This window comes from Zalophus californianus, chromosome 3 (genome assembly GCF_009762305.2).
Source record: "Zalophus californianus isolate mZalCal1 chromosome 3, mZalCal1.pri.v2, whole genome shotgun sequence".
Taxonomy (NCBI): domain Eukaryota; kingdom Metazoa; phylum Chordata; class Mammalia; order Carnivora; family Otariidae; genus Zalophus; species Zalophus californianus.
Window position 1 is genome coordinate 8,913,634 of NC_045597.1, and position 12,678 is coordinate 8,926,311.

At 39.9% G+C, this 12,678-nt stretch overlaps 1 long non-coding RNA gene across 2 annotated transcripts in view; it reads right to left on the reverse strand.

Moving 5' to 3' along the window:
* LOC113920741 overlaps positions 1-12,678 on the reverse strand; it is a 120,056-nt gene that overhangs the window by 31,536 nt on the left and 75,842 nt on the right. For both annotated transcript variants that reach the window (XR_003519360.1, XR_003519359.1), the window contains one exon: positions 2,733-2,851. This is a non-coding gene — a long non-coding RNA (uncharacterized LOC113920741). The remainder of the gene's footprint in view (positions 1-2,732; positions 2,852-12,678) is intronic.

Here is a 12,678-nt window from a genome sequence, read left to right on the forward strand (position 1 = left end):
CGGTTCAGTTACAATCTTAGTATATTATTTGTTTCCTCTGATCTGTATCTCCATATTATAATCAATATCCCAATATCTGGCCAATCTGACTGCATCTACTAAGAACATTGATTACATCTATTAGTGACTGTTAACAAAAATAAATGTTCTCATTTGTCAGTAATTGCAAGATTATTAGAAGAATCAAATAATTTAGCAGGTGAAAAATCACTTTGGTTTACTACTCGGAACAGTAGATGTTCAATAAATGTTCCTCTCTAAATCAAAACAAACAAACAAACAAATCTATACCAACCACCAATCAGCCAATAGCTCTTGACATTGCCATTTAAGTCACTGCAGCTATGATCACGAAGGCCCTAGATCATATAACCTGATTCTTTCCCCCGAGTCTGGCCCTAACTTGTGTAAGTAACTTGTCTTTTTCATCTGATATTTTATTGGTACAAGATATATAAAAATAATATGTCAATCTGAGCATTTTTCTGCTAACTGCCTTCTTTTCATACTTAGTCTCTCTCTTTGCCTTTAAGCTTGGTGAAACGTGAATCTCTTTTCACACGGTAGTTTTAATGAGGTTATTACCCTGCATATCCAATGAGATAGTGGCTTATGTCATAAATTTCATACTTCAAGGTATATGACTTCAGCTGTCGAATTAACCTTTTAATTGAAAATAAATTTTAATTGTTGATCACAACTAGAACTTTAGATGGATTATTAATAGTATTATTATTGTTTAAAATGAATATTTTACATGCAAGCAAGGTAAGCCTTGTGAGTAGACATTCACTAAAAACGCTTCTGTCTTATTAAGTTCCTATGTACAGCCGACTTAATTATTTGTGATGATAGGTAATAACATAACTGAAATTAATGATCTAATAACTCCATCCTATTTTCCAAAACCCTTTCATTTTCTCTTTACCACAATATCTACCACACTTAAATAACCTAAGTTTGATCCCTTTCTATTTCTACTACCCATGTTTATAGATGAAACGCTAAGAAACAGACAATCATCGAAATAGGTCAACTAGAAGAAGAAAAGAGATTAGTGTACCCAAAAATGAATATTCATTCCCTAAATAAAGAAGAATGAATTGCACTTCCTGTTATAACGAAGACAACAGGGAGACCTGCCACAGTGATAATAAGTGATATGCCATCAGATCAAGAAACAATGTTGTTCACTAAGCCAATCATTTTCAGCTCATGTCCCAACTGCAACCTAAGGTACATTATGCTAAAGCATTGCACTGGAAAGGTTTCCAGAGCCAAGGACATGCATGGAGGCAGGGCGGTGGCACATCTTACTCTGTCTAGGCTTTTGAGAACAGCCTTATTCATAATAAATTGCTTAAACCATTTCATATCCATCATGCTCACTTCATTTATATAAGCCTCACCTCTGGGCCAACCATACCTTCCATTTCTGGGATGTAGTTTACTGTTTAACATTGACTTCCTGCACCCCACCTCCACTAACCCAACTGCCCCTGTGGATTCTTCATGAATGTCATTCACTCCCGAAGGAGGATGGCAGCCGTGAGAGAATTTACATGGAAAGTTCCAGCGGGAGAAGGAAGTAGAGAAGAAAAGACAGCCATGCTCCATGAGAACAGAGATTATCACAGCTTTGGAAGGGACCTGTAATTCTTAAGGGGAAAGAAATAATGCAAGTTTGATGTCCCTGGAAATTTGCCTGGTAATTCACTGTCTTAAGGATGGTCCCAGGCTTGCCTTAAGGATCGCTACTCACGGACTAGAGAAGAGGGCAAATGGGCTTCCACAGCCGCCTTAGAGCTAGGCTCCACTGGTCAGTTCTGGAAGACATTTCTTTGTACAAAGCAGTAGCTTTTCTATAAAAGTCAACGTTAAATGAACATGCATTCAACAAGCATGTTTACCCAGTGCCTAGTTTGTGAAGGAACACTGTAGATGTATCGTTATCATGTACAGTTATCTCTGCCAGATGACACTCTGGCAAAGAACTTGACACTCCTGGGCCCTTTGGAGGTTAGCGCAAAGTACCAGTCCGGTTTATCAGGGAGAGAGAGTCCAACCGTTTCTCTCAAAGAACCAGGAAACTACTGCACAGTTACTTCTCTCAGACACGAGGATCCCTTTATAGTCACAGAGGAGCAGTTTCCCTCCCCTGGCTCGGCGCCCCTCCCAAAGCACAGTTATGCCCCAGCTGTCTTTGGCACCCATTTCTTTAATGAGCGCTTCGCCCTTACAGAGCTGACTCACACAGATGCACAAGGGCCCCGTGCTTGATGTGCCTTACATCCTGAATGTCCTTCCAAACAAATGCCCAGTAGCCAAGAGCCCATTTATTGAAGAGACAAATGTATTTGTTCCTGTTACAGAGCTGCAGGCAAAGTCTAGCTGTCTGGAAACAGGAAGAGGAAAAAAATATCTTTGTACTGTTATGGCCTAAGCATGACTTCAATCAAAGTAGCAAGGCCAACAAAGTCACAGGGTCAAACCCATTTACACGAAAGACCCCCTACACCAATTTTAACAAGCTCATGCATCTAGTTTGATTAAAAGAAAATCTGTTTCCAAGACAGAATCTTAATCTTGCAAATTCCTAATCTAAGTAACTATTCATTTATGATAATACAATGGGTGCTTGATGAGATCCATGTGCAATTTTTACCTGCATTTCTAAACTTTAATATTGAAATGTTGGCTTTGTTATTTTTTAAACTTCCTAGACTACTTACCTACATAATTCCCTTTTTTCCTATAGAGTTCTTCTTTGTAAGCTGAATTCCAACTTGACCACTTCCAGGCTATGACCCTGAGCAAGTCACTTCACCTCCTTCTGCCTCAATCTCTTCACCTATGGAGTGAGCATAAAACAGAAGTGCTGAAAGAACTTAAGTGTCGATACATTGAAAAGCACAGAGAACCGAGGCAGGCAATGACCCATGCCATTTTCAGGTTGAAGAAGGCCTCAGAGAGAGAGAGAAATTCAGTTTACAGTATCTGAGACTTCAATATTGCATAGTGAATATTAAATAAGTCTCAGTTATTATTATTAGCCAAAGGTCCCGTCTCAGTAGGACCATGTCCCAGGTGTCCTGATGCTGGACATTCTTTTTTTTTTTTTTTTTTTTGGTGGTTGTTTTTATTTATTTATTATGTTATGTTAATCACCATACATTACATCATTAGTTTTGGATGTAGTGTTCCATGATGCATTGTTTGCGTATAACACCCAGTGCTCCATGCAGTACGTGCCCTCTTTAATACCCATCACCGGGCTAGATCCTGGACATTCTTATCTCATTACATCATGTTTCATCAGTATCGTCCCCACCATTAGCTGACTCCTGACTTTTAGACTTTCCATCTTCTCTGGTACCCAGGCGTGATGACAAGTTTGACTTCCATGGTCCCCCTTCTCAAACTCTCCATAGATATGGTTTTGTACTTATCCTCTGGCTCAGATCTCTTCTAACTGTCTTGAGTAACTTCATGCGACACCCGTCCTCCAATGCCTCCCTTATAACACCTTTCCCAAAGTCGACTAAACAAAGATGCGCAGGTACCTGTGCACAGGAGGTACCTACTCCAGTGCATCCTGGGAGGGCATCCTGGCCAGGCACGAGGTAAATCAGCACAGATTCATCTTTGGAGCTTGTTTGAACTCAGTCTTTCTTCCATCACTTTGCAGTTTAAAGAATGACAAATAATATTTTTAAATGTTGCGGTCATGACATTCAAGTAGGAAGAAAATTTGCCACCAACTAGATGTGCCACCAACTAGAGCAGCCTTGGTATGTGCTCTACTCCTGTTCCACTTTCTTGCTTCCCAGAGAGCCCAGAACAGAGGAGGCATTTGGAAGAGAAATGATCATACCCCTAAATCAGAAGCAGCAATGAGTTGACTGCCTGAGTCTAGCCAGGCTTCCTTGAAAGCCAGCAGTGGGCTCCCGCATGGTGAACGCTCTCGGCTCTCCATGGCTACTACCACCAGCCTCCTTTTTGAAGGCCTTCAGAGGTTAGCCTCAACATACCTTTCTGGCCTGATCTCCTTTGATGACCCACACACATAACACACTCCAGCAAGGTTGGAGTATTTGATGTTCCCCAGTGATCTTTCTCAATGACTTGTGATCTTATTTCCACCAGAAAGTTCTTTCCCAATCTCTCCCCCAGCCTTGTTCCTTTTCCATATCAGATTTTACTTCCTCCCTCAGCACAATCGCCGTGTCCTCCAACTCTTGCAACAAGATGTAATCTCTCTCCACCTAACCTCTCCTAGCACCGTGGATGTACCTGTCCTTGGGCCCTTATTCCATCCTGCTCTGTATTATAATCATTCACATATTAAATTGTTTCCTTTGCCACCATCAAGCCATATTCACCTTGAGGGTAGAGACTGTGTCATTGTATCCCCTGCCAGGCCTAGAACAGAGCTTGGCATGCCGAAAGCACTGAGTAAATATTTTTCATGTTGAATTAAAGATTGTATTGTGGATAAATATCCTTTGATTTACTTTATATTTATTTAAATTTATTTTATTTTGCAAATATTACTGACTGTATCAACTTAATATTTCTTTTCCCCTGGTTTTGTTCCTGTTACTGGCAATGAACAGTATTCTCAATATGCTGTGTATGTGCCAAAAGCCAAAAAAGCAGAAAGAGCAACAAAAAATGGAGAACCAGGCCTTGTATTTAATCTTCATGTTTTTTACATTTTCAGGGGAAAGTCCAAAAGCACCTCATGTTCTCAGATAACCTGCATACTGCACGAGGCTATGGCTCCATAAGAATAAAATAAAATTTTAAAAGCCAGGTTATATTATTAGACTTTGAGACCATACTTCTCAATTATCCTTTGGTTTATCTCTAGTCTTTCATCCCCACAAAATTCAGCGTTCTCTCCCTTTTTTCATTGTAAACAATTCACTTCACGAATGTAGAATAATAAAATTAGGCTTCATAAGAAGAAGTTCTGGATGCTTATAGAAAATAAATCATATCTCTTTGTCCTCCCTGAGCCTGGCTTCTCAGTCTCCGTGGTTTCTTCTCTCTGGATCTGTGCCTCTTAAATGCCTTAAGGTCAAAAAGCAGGAAGGTGGATGGGCACCTGGCTCAGTTGATTTAGCATCCGACTCTTGATTTCTGCTCAGGTCATGATCTCAGGGTTGTGGTATGGAGCTCAGCCTTCGGCTCAGCGGGTGGTCTGCTGGAATCCTCTGTCTCCCTCTCCCCCTGCCCTCACCCTGCTTGTGCATGTATGCACTCTCTCTCTCCCTTTCTCTCTCAAATAAATAAATAAATCTTTTTTAAAAAGTGGGAAGGTGGAAAAGATGAGAAGAATGACTTTAATGAGGCCAGCTGGGTACCGTGACTTAGCAGTCACTATGTTAAGTACAAAGCAAAGGAATGTTCATTTGAGAGCCATCTCAAAGGTGTCATCTTGTTTCTCAACAGGAGCACCTAGAAGGATGTGCTATTTTTGTTTAAATGGATTTTTATAAGGTTCATCAGAGCCCAGCATATTATAATAAACAGATGATAATATAGACAGTGTGATAAAGATAAAAATTGTCAATATTTTTTGTTTCCTGATTCTTTAAAAGACATTGAATCACTGAACTAGTTGGAAAGAAAGAATAAAGGCAAGAAGAGAGGGAAGGAGGGAGGGAGGGAGGGAGAAATGCTGACCTTGGGAGAGTGAGCTCAAGCTGTCTCCTATAATAAGTAAACTGAAAAAGCAAAGGGAAGACTTCCATCTGACTTACAGAGCACCTGTCAAAGTCCAGAGTTGAGTCTATCTAAAGAAAACAATATGGTCGGTTTCTACATTAAAGAGCTCCAGTAAAGCCATCTGAAATGTCTAAATGGATGTTTATTGTAACTTACTTATTTCCTGAACTCATACCCATGTACCTATCTGTGATACAGTCGGTGACATTTAAGGTATACTTCCAGGTTCAATGACCAAAGAGTTAAGTGTCTTAGAAACCCTTTGTCTTCTACCTTAAATGGCACTTCCTTGCTGGCTGGAGGGGGTTGGGGGGGCGGGGGCGAGGAGGGGCGTGTGCAGAGAACAAGGTTAGGTGAAGGGTGTTTAGAAACTGGAATTTACATTTTTAAAGAAAATCAGCAAGGAAAAGGGACTATTTCAGGCACTGTCCTCTATCACAATTCTCCTTTCAGATATTCCTACTCGAAGACTCATATTTTCTTAAAAGCAAAATGCCTCCCCCTTTTTCTCTTGCCATTTCCTTAACTTAAAATTCCTTCTATTCTCTATTCCTCTTATTAGGATTGCCAGATATTGCAAATAAAATACAGGGCATCCAGTTCAGTTTGAATTTCAGATAAATATTTTTTTTTTAGTAATAAGTATATTCCATGCAACATTGGGAAATATGTACTAAAAAAGACTCATTGTTTATCTGAAATTCAAATTTAAACAATAAATCATTTTTCAGTATAAGTATATCCCAAATATTGCATGGGACATACTTACACTTGAACTCTTATTTGTGGTTTATCTGAAGTTCAAACTGAACTGGACCTGCTGTATTTTATCTGGCAGCTCTGCTCTTAGGTAAATTCTATTATTCAAGCCCAGATTAAATCCCATTTCTTCCGTGAATGCCCTCCTATCCATCCTATTTTGAAAGGATTCATGCATTTATTCATTACTCCCCAATCCAATATATATTGAACACCTATTTTCCTCCAGGAACTGTGCTAGGTACTGGAGAGAAAACAAAACAAACCAAACAAACAAAGTCCATAGCTCACAGGCAGAGGATCACCTTGAAGGCAGGCAATGATGACCCAAGGAATAAGTGTCATGAGAGACAGATGCACAGGGTGCCACGGAAAATCCATAAATAAGCCTCCTTGTAGGACTGCAGGCTATCTGTCCCTTTCATCTCCTCACTCTATCTTATATTAATTAACACTTGGAACTATATCTAGTACTTCTCAGCCTCTCTGCCTGGTGTCAGACTTTGCTTATAGTAGGTACTTATATTTCTTTTGTGTAATGAAGCCCTTTTATTTTCCATTCACTTGCTCTTCATTGGAGTTTTTAGAAAGATAACCACAAGATTGAGTTTGGTTTGTTTCAGTTTAACCACGGTGAGAAATCATGCATTTTCCAGTGTGCTAAATGTGTCAGTCATCACTTTGTGTGCTTTGCATAGTCCCTGAATCCTCACACCATCCCAATGAGCTATGTGCTCTTTATATCCCATTTTATGGAGGAGGAAACAAAGACACAAAACGGTTCATTAACTTTTCCCCCAACCGCACAAATAATAAAGGTAAGCTGAGATTCAGACACAGCTGACTGGCTTCAGAATGCTGTGTTGCCACTATGATGGAGGTGATTTTAAAAGTTAAAATTAAATAAGCTTCTGGAATTTTCTGTGGACACTTAATTTGTTCTTTTTTTAAATTTTTATTTTTAAAAAGAGTAATCCTTTTTATGTTTCTAAAGAGCCACAAATGAACCACTTAGCCTCAAATACAATTCAAGAGAAGAAATTTCAAGAAGGAAGCTAAAACAGTGCCAACTCACATCATGAAAGCATAAGGTAGTTCATGACCTTTCCCTTCATCATTATCTACCCCAATCCTGGTCTGAGCTATATTATCTACATCCCCAGTTACTACTGGACAACAGCAGATCTGATTGATGTAAGAAAGCAGAGTCATGAAAGCCTGTTCAAGGAACTGTTTAACTGAAGGTTAGTTATCATGTGGTTAGAAAAAGTAAAATCATTCTTCAACAGGTGGTAGAAAATTTAGAGAAAATCAAACATGGTGCCAAGAGACGTACTTAGGATGGAGTATTGTAACTTATTACCTGACTTGTAAAAATACAAACTTAACTGTACTGAATGTTCTAAATCTTATGACTTCCAAAATGTGACCTGGAGAAGCCCACTTGATGAATGTTAAAAATATCCATTTTTCTGTTTGCACAAAATGAGGATACTTACAACATAAGATTAATTTGGAAGCACTCAAACCCCCACTCTCTAAAAAGGAGACTGTCCCTTACCTCTTCTTGATGACTGAGACTTTTGGCAAATATGTCCTGCTTTAAATTTCAGCTACATGCGATACAAAGAGATTTCAGTCTTCAGGAAATCACCTCCCTCTACGAATAACAGAGGCTGTTGTGACCCGGTCTCAGTGTTTATGTCCTACTTAGTTTGGTGCAGTACATCAGGGGAAGGACAGCTCCGTGTAATTGTTGTTAATAAATTATGGTGTTAAAATAAGTAAAATTATTGAGAAGAGCTGTTAGTCCCTACATGGCATTCTGATGCCAAAGCTAAGACTTCATTAATATTTTTTTAAGGCTGTGAACTAAAATATCGTCTATGGCCTCTTTCACTTTCTGAGTCAGTAGTGCAGAAATGGGAAGTTATCATAGTAAATTATATTTAATACTCCATATAAATCCAAAAATTCAAAATCTCAAAAATATATGAAATTCTCTTACTTTGGGCAAATTTTCCACCATATAAACTAATGGGAGCTTCATATATAATTGATAATAGTGTGACATTTGGAAAAATATAAAATGTCAGACAGAGACATCTTGAGTAAACATGTCACAGAAGTCTGTGTTTATAACAATAAAAGATAAATCAGTTTGGGGGAATAATAGAATCTCAGAGGTTGAAAGAACTTTAAAGGTTATTGAGTTTACTACCCCAAGTTTTAATATACTCTCCAGCATCTTCTCCCACATCTAGGCAGTGCTGGCCTGAGTACAAGAGACTATATAGTATTACCCCGGAGTTTGTACCTACATTTCTATCAAAAACCATCACTGAGATTGTCTTACTGACAACAAGAGAACAGGGCCAAGATTGGGCAGGGATTTTGAAAGGGACCTGTTTCCACCTGTCCCACAACAAACAACCCTTTTCATCTTTCTTTTAACTTCCAGCCACTTTGTCCTCCAAGCCTTGGACAGAATTTGGGCCACCGAGGAAGCCCACATGGCTGAACTGAGAACCACAAGCAGGAACATTAGTATGAAAGGAGAGCAAGGTCAACAACAGGTGTGTGTGAGGGTCAGTGGCAACCATGCAGAGTTCTCAAGAGTAGCAGGTGTCTTCACCACCATCTGGAGCTGAGAAAAAGCCATGTGATCAGAGACTTCTTTTTTTTCAGTCATGGTCAAAAAACACATAACGTGATATTTACCATCTTTTCCAGCTTTTAAATGAACAGTGCATTAGTGTTAACTACAGATCTCTAGAAGCTTTTCATTTTGCAAAACTGAAACCCTACACTCATTGAACATCAACGCCCCTCTTCCCTTCTCCTGAGCCTCTGGCAACCCCCATTCAATTTTCCCTTTACAAGGGTTGACTACTTCAGATACCTCGTGTAAGGGGAATCATCATACATGGCTTATCTCACTTACCCGAATGACCTCAAGCCTCCTCCAAGTTGTAGCATGTGACAGAATTTCTTCCTTTTTTGAGGCTGAATAATATTGCATTGTACACATATGCCATCTTTTCTCTATCTGTTCATTCAATGATGGACATTTAGCTTGATTTCACCTCTTAGCTATTGAGAATAATGTTGTAATGAGCATGAGTGTGCAAATATCTTTTTGAGATCCCGTTTTCAATTCTTTTGGATATATACTCAGAAGTGGGATTGCTGAGTTATATGCAGTTCTTTTTTGAATTTTTTGGAAATCTCAAGGCTTCCCTTTTTTTAACTATTTGCTCTGTGTTCTTGTCAATTGCCAGTTCTTCCAACTCTGGCTCCTGGGAAGACACTCGGAACACTATGCCGGGACATCTGGAGACAAACTTCCTCTGACCCCGCCTACTCAGATTAGCGCCAATACTGGGAACAAGCCTTTCTGCATGGCTCTACACAGTCCTCCAAAGATAAAACCCAGCCCAGTTATTCTTATTCCTTTAGAATGGGGAATATGCAGATTCCTCTAATAATTGTTTCCCAGTTTTATTGCAAGAAAGCCTATCAGGGACAGAAACACAATTTCTATTTCAAAGTAATGATCTCTTTCCCCTCTTCTTTGGAGAAAGTAACTTAGATATTTTTAGTGAAGAAAAAAGTATTCTTTGGGAATATTTGATAGGAAATGTGTATAAATATGTTATTTATGTAGTATAGTAATTTATGAATGTAACTTACAGAATTAGGTAAAGCCCACCTAAAATCTCAAATTCAGGTGTCCCCTGTGAATTACATTACTGAATAAACACATCAGGGAAAAAGCAAGTTTTGATATTTCTAGGTACAACTCTGAAAAACCAGGGCCTACCAGCCCAATAAAGACTTGATTTGTGTATTAGTCAGGATGTTCCAGAAAAACAGAATCAGGACTGAGAGAAGTTATGAGGAATTAGCTAATGTGATTACAAAGACCAAGAAGTCCCAAGATCTGCCATCCACAAGCGGAGACCCAGGAAAGCCAGTGGTGTAATTCAGTCTGAGTCCAAAGACCTAAGAACCAAGGAATCCAATGGTACTAATCCCAGTTTAAGAGGAGGAGAAGATGGGATGAGATGGACCCAGCTTAATTGCAGAAGGCAGAGAATAAAAGGATGAATTCCTGTTTCCTCTGCCTTTTGTTCTATTCAGGCCCTCAAACAATTAGAGGATGCCCTCCCACACTGGGTGTCAATAGTCCATCTATTCAAATATGAATCCCATCCAGAAACACCTTCACAGATACAGCCGAGATAGTACTTAATCTGGGTACCCAAGCCCCACTCAAACTGACACATAAAATTAACTATCACAACTGGGTATCAAGAAAATTTTGCTTAATTGATGTAATCATTATTCTGCAGGAGAACTGTGAACATCAAGGAGCCAAAGAAAGACAAGTGCAAAGCAGAGAAATTTTCCAGTGTTTGTCAAGAATGATTCAGAAAAAAAGCAATACTGAACCCAAGGTAGGGACATGCTGCTCTTTCTAGAGCTGGAGAATCTGAAAAGCAGGGAGGGCTCCCCGGATTTTCCAGAGCCTGGAAAAAACAGCCCACAAGGTGATCTCTTTCTCTTCATTCAATATCAACAAGCAGAATTTTGAGTACCCTTAAGGTACCCTGATAGTGCAAAGGAGGTATCAGATTGAGATCACTGGAAATAAATTTTCTCCATTGTCAATAACGGTTTGTCATTATGTTCATACATCACTCTCTTGTGAATTGGTTTAAGGTGTCAGTCTCTGGAGCGTTGATAAACTCCAGCCACTCTGCACCAGCAAACCAGAAGACAAGACCCACTTGCAGGGGGCCTCTCCAAAATTCTCCACTAAAGGCACACTCCAGGAGTAGCTGAGACCTAGCGCAGGTTTATCTTCAATACCTAACTTCCATGCAGAGGCAAAGGATATCTACCTATCTGTCTATCTATCCAACCACTATAAAGAATGAAGCGGAGTGGGAAGATCTACTACAGGCTGTAAAGATGAAATTTGTCTCAGCCTGAGATAAAGGACAGAAACCAGACCGGGACAGGATAAAAGCTTAAGTTGGGAAATGAGCACAATAATTAAACCCAGGAAACCCAATAAAAATGAAGAAATAATTTCAACAGTCCCAAGCCATGACAGACAGGGCTGGACAGGCGCAATAGCACCAATCAGGACAGACATGACTTTGACACCCTTCAGCCCTCCTCCTTCGGTGAAAGAATCCTGTCTGCCATCCCTATCCATTATACCTGAATGAGAATCTCTCTTCCTCTCCCTTTTTAGGGGCAACTCTCAGGAATATATACAAAATCAGTCATTTACACCTTAACCCAAATGTAATTCTGCTTAGGGGTTCCTAGAGTGCCTCATATCTTAAGCCTCAACTTCTCTCTTTTTTTTTAAGATTATATTTATTTATTTAACAGAGAGAGAGACAGCGAGAGAGAGAGCACAAGCAGGGGGAGCGAGAGAGGGAGAAGCGGGCTTCCCACCGAGCAGGGAGCCCGACGCGGGGCTCGATCCCAGGACCCTGGGACATGACCCAAGCCGAAGGCAGACGCTTAACAACTGAGCCACCCAGGCGCCCCTTAAACCTCAACTTCTTATTAGGCGCCACGGTGAATTGAGCTTACGGTAGAGGTGTTGGAGTGACCAACTGGCAGGGAAACAGATGAGGTCATCAGTAGGTATGCTCAACCGAGGTAGGCTAGGTAAAGTTCAGAATCAAAAACCCAGGCATGTCAGAAGCTCAGATTATAAATAGTTCTGACCTCTCTGGCTGGATTTTGTAACAGACATCTGTCACTCACTCCAGCTTTTATTTCATTTTCTGGGGTTTTGTTAGTTTGCAAATTTTTGTTTGTCCAGTATCTCAGTGGTCACTGATGGGGAGGGGCAGAGGAAGAGGGTGTGGTATTCACTCTCTGAGATGAACAGAGATAGGAAGCACCAGGATTCTGAATTCTAGTTTTGACCAGGTATCAATATTTACAAGCAACTCCGAAAAGGCTGAAGGAACTCATACACACACAAAACACAAGGACACACAAAATTACACTGTATTTCTTTAACATTTTGGCCCATAGCCCTTAATCTAAACAACTCAGCCCCATTCTGATTTGCACCTAATCTAACCTTTGCTCTCTGTTTCTTCAAAAAACCACAGAAGGATGAGCCCAAGGGAAAAGCAAGCCAAAAGAAAG